Source organism: Eubalaena glacialis, chromosome 13, assembly GCF_028564815.1.
Source record: "Eubalaena glacialis isolate mEubGla1 chromosome 13, mEubGla1.1.hap2.+ XY, whole genome shotgun sequence".
In the NCBI taxonomy this organism is placed as follows: Eukaryota; Metazoa; Chordata; class Mammalia; order Artiodactyla; family Balaenidae; genus Eubalaena; species Eubalaena glacialis.
In genome coordinates, this window is record NC_083728.1 from 94,232,773 (window position 1) to 94,240,567 (window position 7,795).

The window sequence follows — 7,795 nt, forward strand, 5'->3', positions numbered from 1 at the left end:
GCAGTCATTCTAAAAATACATTAACAGTTTCCAAAATCTATATCGCTGCTTAATTAAATATGTTATCCTGTTTATAGGATCTGGGGCTAATTATTTAGAGTCATTTAATCTACTCAATTTGCACGTTAATTAAACAGCATCGGGTTGCTGAGCCGGCCGCGGCCGGGCGGGAAGCAGCGCCGCCTGGCGGGCGCGGCTCGCACCCGCGGACCGGTCCTCGCGCTGGTTCGGCGAGCCGGGCCGGGGACGCCGACAGTGCGGCGGCCCCGGGGCTGCGCTGTCCCCGCGAAGCGTTCCCAGGCCGTCCCTGCAGGAAACTGAGGGTGGCCGGCCGGCCGCCCAGGACCTGCTCTGCGGCTGTTTACGGGGAGGGGATTCCTCCCGCCCTCCGTCCCTCCATCCCTCCGTCCTCCCCGGGCGCAGGGGCGGCGCCGGCCGGGCCTGGTTAACCGCAGAATGATGGAGCCGCGCCCACCCCGCGCTCGCCGCCTAATTGTTCCCGCCGCCCGTCCCCATCTGTCCCTCTCCGCCCTTGTGTGTTTTGGCCTTTGTCTCGCTGCCCTGCGCTGACACCCTCTTTCAAAGCCCACTTCTGTCGCCCTTCACCGATCGCTTCTGCCCCATTAACCCATCGGCACGAGGCTCCGGCAACAAAGGGCCGGAGTCGGGCGGACGCGCGCGCGCCGCCCCATTGTCCGCCGCTGACCCCACGGCCCGCAGCCTGGCCCGGCCGGCCCGACGGGGCGGGGACGGGGCTGGCCTTGCAGATAAACAGAGGAGGCGTCCTGCCGGGGCCGAGCTCCGCCCTCAGTAAACGGGGACGGCCATGGGGACAGGGACCAGGACGGCCGCCTTGGCAGGGCCGGCGAGCAGCTGCCGCCGCGAGAACCGCGCGCCCGCCCGCCCGCCGGGCAGCTAATCCGCCGCAGGCCCCTTTGTCCCTCGCTGGACGTGAAGCTGGCAGAGAGAACGGCTGGGGAGAGAGGCAGGCCCGCCTCGTGGCCTGGTAAACAAAGACCAAGAACTGTGGCTAAGCGGGGTTGCAGGTTGACCGGATTCCCGGTCCTGCCCCGGGAAGGAGAGCTGGCCCCCCAGAGCGGGCAGGGGCACTTGGGCTCCTCCGGGGGTGCAGCTGCAGCACCCGCCACTACCTAGGCCTTCCCCGCACACCCGGGACCGGGCCCGGGGGCCTGAGGCCGCGCCGAATGATCACTCCCTCCCACCTGGCCTTCAGGGGCGCTGCACCCGGAAACGCTTCCGAGGTTTCCACTCACTGTGCCCTAGAGATGAGGGGCGTTAGCTGGAACCTACTGGCAGCTTCTGGGAGGGCGCTGGCATGTGCCACTGGTGTCTCTGCAGCTGTGGGCCCTCTTCACTCTTCTGGAAGCACTCTGTCTGGCCCAGGGCTCCTTATTCTGACCAGTGAGGCACGAGGGAGGTGGATCATGGCCCAGGGGCATCCAGAAGGTCACCTTTCTCTACAGTGGTTATTGGGGTGACAGCAGGAGGTGGGTGGGCCCAGGCGGTGCTGAGATGCATGAGGACGCTGATAAACAGTCTGGTCTTGGCATCAGGCTCCTGGAGACCCCCGCTTTTTTCACCTGGAACCTGCCTGCTTTCATGTGCTATCCCACAGACGCCGCTCTGGGAGCTCAGCAGTGGCCCTTTGCAAGGCCGTCTGCAAGACACCGAATGTCTCCCCTGGAGACGTCCTATGTCGAGGCTAGGTGAAAGGGGTTCCAGTTTCTAAGTCTGCCTAGACTACCTTCTTGTTTTTAAAATTCATTTAACATTTAAAATAAAGAGATTGCAAGAGAAACAAGAAAGGGCACAGTAAGACCGCCCTAGGTTGCCATGACACCTCTGGCAGGAACTTGCCTCTCCCTGCCCACGCCCCAGCCCTGGTGCTCGTGAACCAAAGGTCTGATTCTGGGCAGCTCTGCTCTTTTAAGCTGCTGACCTAGTGACAGTGAAACCACGACTCCTTTCAGAGGGTCTGGTGGTTGTCGAGAGTCCAGAAGGAAGGGGCCTCCTTGTCTCCTTCCGTTCCTTTGCCTGGAGCCCAAGTGACGCTCCAGTTTTGCTCCTACAGGGATTTTACACGTCAGCTTTACAACGTAGCGGAAGCCCAGGCCCTCTCTCTGCTTCAGGTGCAGCTTGGAATACTGACCCAAGGTTGGTCCTGAAGGGCTTCGCACGCGACAATTTGTGCAAGTGTTTAGGCAAAAGCAAAGGCTGACGCTGACAGAGTTCAGTGCGGCCGGCAGGACTGGCAGAGCCACTTCCCGGGCGTTTGCCGCTGTGGCCAGGGACTCGAGGTCCAGGAGCTGGAGTCAGGCCAGCATCGAGAGGCAAGGGTAACTGTTAAATAGCAGCTTTATTGAGATGTCACTGCCACACCAGCAAATGCACCCTTTTAGAGTGTACAGTGCCCTATTTTTAGTGCACTCACAGAGCCACGCGGCCATTGCCACTAATTCCAGCACATTGCCATCGCCCCCAAAAGAAACCCGCACCCATTAGCAATCACTCCCCATCCTCCGCCCCTCCCCCCCCAGCCCCTGGCAACCACTAATCCACTTTCCGTCTCTATGGATTAGACAAGGATAATTTTGCAAAAAGATATTCTACCAGTCTGGGAAGGAGTGTATAAATGAGGAATGTGAGGGTCAGGCCTGAAAACTCTCTCTCTGTGGATCAACAAGGCACTCGTCCCCACTCAGGACATCTGTTTTAAACATCAGCATTTTTTTTTTTTTTAGTTTACAGATATGTTCTTTTTTAAAAAATTATGTTGAAGTCTAGTTGATTTACAATGTTGTGTTCGTTTCTGCCGTACAGCAAAGTGATTCAGTTGCACACACACGTATATACATATATTCTTTTCCATTATGGTTTATCACAGGTTATTGAATATAGTTCCCTGTGCTCTACAGTAGGACCTTGTGTTTATCCATCCTATGTATACTAGTTTGCATCTGCTGACCCCAAACTCCCAATCCTTTCCTCCCCCACGCCCTCTCCTTTGGTAACTACAAGTCTGTTCTCTATGTCTGTGAGTTAATAGATATGTTCTTAAAATCACCTCTGGCCCCCTCTGTTTTCTGTCTGCTTCTGTGAGTGCCAGGTGGCTCCAGCGTGGTGGAGACTACACCTTTCCCTCGGGTCAGTGAGATGCTAACACTGGGGCTGGCTGGGCACCCAGAGTGGCCTCGGGGAGGGTCCTCACAGCCGTCCCTAACTCCTTCCTCCCCATCCTTGAGGTCAATGTGACATTCAACGGCCATGGTGCTTTGTCAACTATGATTTCAATTTTAATGCACTTAAGAGGTTATTCAGTTCAGAAACTGCCATTCTGTTTTCCCTAAGCAAAAAATTATTTTTGAATTTAGCCCATTTTTAGCACCAAATCTTGCCATCATCCCATTCTTTACAAGCCTAAACTCCTAGCAATCACAGCATCGGGTTTCTAATGAGCATTTTCTTGATCTACAGCAGAAATGAGCAGTTATCTGCTAATAACCCCTGAGTCTGAAATTAAAAGGGCTGAGAAAATAAACCAAATTGCCAAGATCAGCGCTTGTTAAATAAAGGCATTGTGAAAAGACGTAGCACAACATTCTCATGTATCGGATCGACGACACAATGGTTCCTCATTTGAGGTTGTAATTATTTAATACCACTTAGTAGCTGCAGAGCACTCGCCCTACGAACGTTTAATGGACATTTGTTAATTAATTCTCAGCAGAGCCCATCCAGCTACTCTGTACAAGAGAAACTGAGGCAGGCGTTGGAGGTGACAGAACGGAAGTTCCACACAAGAGCGCAGATGCGGGCGGCCCCCTCCCTCCTCCCACCTGCTCCTGATGACTCAGGGCCCCCCCCCGCCCCCCCGTCCCCGCCCCCCACCCGTCTGAGCTCATTCCTGCCCAGTGATTTATGGCAGTGGCGGGTGACAGGGGGAAGTCTAAATGGCTCTGAAGAAATTCATAAACAAAGGCAGAGTTAAAGGAATTATGTTCCTGCTGCCTTTGACTTAGCTATAGAGTCAGATGTCAGCTTTACTCCACCCACCAGGAGAAAAAACGAGAACAGCTGACAGTCGGAATTAACTACAGTTAAAGGCTACAGAAGGAATTAACTACAGTTAAAGGCTACAGAAACCGTGAGTTCCGGAGCTGCCAGAGTAGAAATCTGGGGAGAGGCGGCAGGTTCACGAGAAGGAACCACACACCCACCAGAGTCACTGGCACAAGCCGGGACTCACCCGTATCCTCGCGGATGGCAGCTGAGATGACAGAGAGATGCCCAAGTTTAAACTTAAGTCACCGCGGGCTTCCTTGTCCTGCCTTCCCATCCGGCCACCAGGGGTGTCCCCAGGCCCCCTCGGGAGCACGGGAGATTGCTCTCTGCGGCTTCCCGTTGTCCTCATTGCAAGAAAGCTGTCCTTCCAGAGACACAAGCAGCGGCAAGCGAGGAGAGAGCCTGGGAGACCCCAGGGAGAGGACTTCGGTCCCCAAAGCGGTGGGGCTGCAGGGACCCCTCCCCGGGCTCACTCCCAGACCCCTCGTTACTGTCCCTGGCCCGGGAACGACTGTCACACGCTCCCCTGCCCCGAGCAGGCCGGTCTGGAGACAGGAGGCCAGGCCCTGGTCCCTCTACCCTGACTGGTCTGATTCGAGGATGTAGGACCTGTTTGATTCTTGGACCTACAAGGAGTAGGACGAGTGCGAGCTGCAGGGCTGTGGGAACCAGCCACCCCCCTTCTCTGACCAGTCAGATGGGCCTAAGGGTCCAGGGGTCAGGGGCCCAGTGTGTCCCACGCGGCGCCTGAACTGTGCCCGCTCTCAAGGTGGCCTTCATCACTGAAGTGCCCTCCTTTGCTTTCATCAACGCGATGGAATAAAAGCGCGGGCAGGACGGTGGCTGCGGCGAGGGCTCCAGCCGCCCCCGAGCTGCAGGGGTGTTTCACGGTCATTTGCCCACAGTTTCCCCCCCGAAGTCACTGAGAATGACCTTGTGGCCAGGGAGGCTGTGTGTGATGGGTGACGAACGACAGACCTCAAGACAGAGGAGCTTCAACGCCCAGATTCAACACCCAGAACTGCCCAGACAGAGAAGAGACCGGAAGCCCAGCGGGCGCCAGCCGGAAGGGGCGGGGCCGCCGACCGACGCCCCGGGACGCCCGTGGCCGAGGCCCGCGTGTGGGGCGCGACTTGAGCCGTCGGCCCCAGGCCTCGCTCCAGGCTGTGACCTGGCACAGCTGCCCTGCTCGCCGGCCGAGGCCACCAGGACCCAGGTGCGCAGGTGGGGCTCGGTGCTCGGGGCCGGGGGGAGAGGGCACGCCTGGGACTCGGGGGGCAGAAAGCTGGGGCCAGAAGGAGCCAAGTGGGCTGCAGGCCTCGGAGGGGCTGGGGCAGGCCCGGGGGGCGGCCCGGCTCGGGCTGGGGGCCGTCAGGAAGCAGGGCTCATTCTGTAACCGGGTGTCTTAGAGAAGCTCAGTGACTCTCCAGACTCAGGAGCCGCTGGGTGGGTCATTTCAGCCGGGAGAGGAGGTCTGGTCCGCTGTGCCTCGCACCGTGGTACCGTTTTTGTCTGTCTGGCGCGATGACGTGTTTCCCCTCATTTCTTCCCAGACAGTGACTTTGGCTCCGCTGCTCTGAGAAGCGGTTGACGCCCAACAGGACAGCACGGGGGCTCCTGGGGGGGCTGTCCCTGGATGTCGAGGTGGCTTGTCTTTACCCCCCAGAGAAGAAAGCCCTCTGGACTCTGTCTCCCAAATTTCAGGTGTTCAGGTCTTGCCGTATCCTCCTATCCACATACCATGATTTACTTTCTATTTCTCTTTAAATCTACTTGAAACAGAATTGCCTTTTTTTTTTTTTTGGCCGCACGGCGAGGCCTGCGGGATCCCCCCGACCAGGGATTGAACCCCAGCCCACGGCAGTGAGAGTGCTGAATCCCAACCCCTGGACGGCCAGGGGATTCCCCAGAATCGCCCTTTGACTCAGTCCCATCCTCAGCCAAATCTATGAAATCCTAAGTTCAGTGTGCCCGTTGCTTTCTCTCATACATGTTTTGAGATAAGTGATGGTTGTTAAACTAAAAAGTGCTTGTTTGTGTGCCCCCATGGTCATCTCGCAGGCCACCAGGAGCTCTCTGTCCTCCGTTTTGGAAAGTCCTGGACCAGATGACCTAACGACAGATTCTGCAGAAGTCAAACCATCTTCCTGTATGAGGCAGCGAGGGCCCCGGGGACGGAGGCTGCACAGGAGCCCGCGGCGTCCCGTCGACCGTCTGAGCGACGCTGGAGCAGCGTGTCCTCCTCTCTGAGCCCCACGTGCCCAGATCCGCTACAGGGTGAGCTGGCCGTGAGGACCAAGTGAGTTTATGCCGGGAGAGAGTTGGGAAAAGTGTTGTTACTGTTCTAAAGGAAAGTAAAGGCGATTGCAGCTCGAGCTGAGTATTGGATTTCTCTGGGGATTCAAGATTTCTTGAGTCTAAAAACAGTGGAGGGGTTGATGATTCTTGAGGACATGATGCTCAGTGAAATAAGCCAGACGCAGAAGGACAGACACTGTGTGATCCCACTTCTACGAGGTCCCTGGGGGAGTCAGGTTCACAGAGACAGGAAGTAGGGCGTGGGGGCCGGGGGCCTGGGGAGGGGACTCAGTGTTTAATGGGGGCAGAGCCTCAGTTTGGGAAGATGAAAGAGTTCTGGAGATGACGGTGGTGATGGCTGTACAGCAGTGTGAATGTACTTGATGCCCCTGAACTGCACACTTTAAAATGATTAAAATGGTAAATTTTATGCTGTGTATGTTTTACTACAATAAAGAAAAAAAGAGTACAGGGGAGAGAGGAACACGTTGGTGATGTGTACTTGGGGAATCCATGGTATTAAGTCTCTCTGCTTTTGTTCATGGTTGAAATTTTCCATAATTTTTTAAAGATTTCTCAAGTTTTCCCCCAGGAGGGCTGTCCCCCAGGAACAGGGTCTCAGAGCTCATGCAGGTGCGGCCTCCCTGGAGGGTCCACGTCCTGAGGGAAAGTCCGCTGAGGCATTTTTGTGCCTTCCTCCATGCCTTTCCTCCTGAGGTGCTTATTTCTAAAGCAGCCTTTGTTTTTCCGTGGCCGGGTCTTGGCCCCCACTCTGGGGGGACAGTAAAGGTGGCCCAGGAAGGGCCCACGACTCGCATTTAAGCAAGTGCCAGCGCCTGGGGATGGCGGAGGACAGCCCTGCTCAACCTCCCGTGGCCACGGGTGCTGGGAGGGACGGCAGGCAGGCAGGGAGGGCCGGGGACCACTCCCTCTGGAGGCCTCAGTTTACTGCCTCTAGCCCCTCGTGGGCCTTGCAGGTCACACTTTGCCTAGCCCTCCCCTGTGTGCCCAGCACAGCGAACACCGCTTTGTGGCAATGTTCAGATTGGTTTAGATTCTGGCTCTGGCATTTAGTGAAGAAAGCTGACTCAATTACAACCAACTGAAAGGACTTCCCTGGCGGTCCAGTGGTTGGGACTCCATGCTTCCACTGCAGGGGGCACGGGTTGGATTCCTGGTCGGGGAACTAAGATCCCGCATGCCCTGCAGCACTGTCAAAAAAAAGAAAAAAAAAACACCTAAAGAAAATGTTTTCCTCTTCCCTATGACTTTCGTTTCCATGTTTCCCTCACCTTTTAAAATTTTCTACCTGACCCAAAACATTCCCATTTGATTTTCCCCCCAAGAGGCCTGGCCAGCGGAGATGTTCTGAACTGGGCGGATGTTACTGGAACCCCTGGGCTATGACACACAC

General features: G+C 56.3%; 1 long non-coding RNA gene across 2 annotated transcripts; it reads left to right on the forward strand.

Annotated features, from left to right (window-relative positions):
* The first annotated feature begins 5,164 nt into the window (after positions 1-5,164).
* LOC133103902 (uncharacterized) lies at positions 5,165-6,634 on the forward strand. 2 transcript variants are annotated; one of them, XR_009703412.1, is made up of 3 exons: positions 5,165-5,307; positions 5,637-5,787; positions 6,145-6,634. It is a non-coding gene; the product is annotated as an uncharacterized LOC133103902 (long non-coding RNA). The 2 variants fall into 2 exon arrangements; XR_009703413.1 differs by having other exon boundaries at positions 5,165-5,299.
* Positions 6,635-7,795: the final 1,161 nt, after the last annotated feature.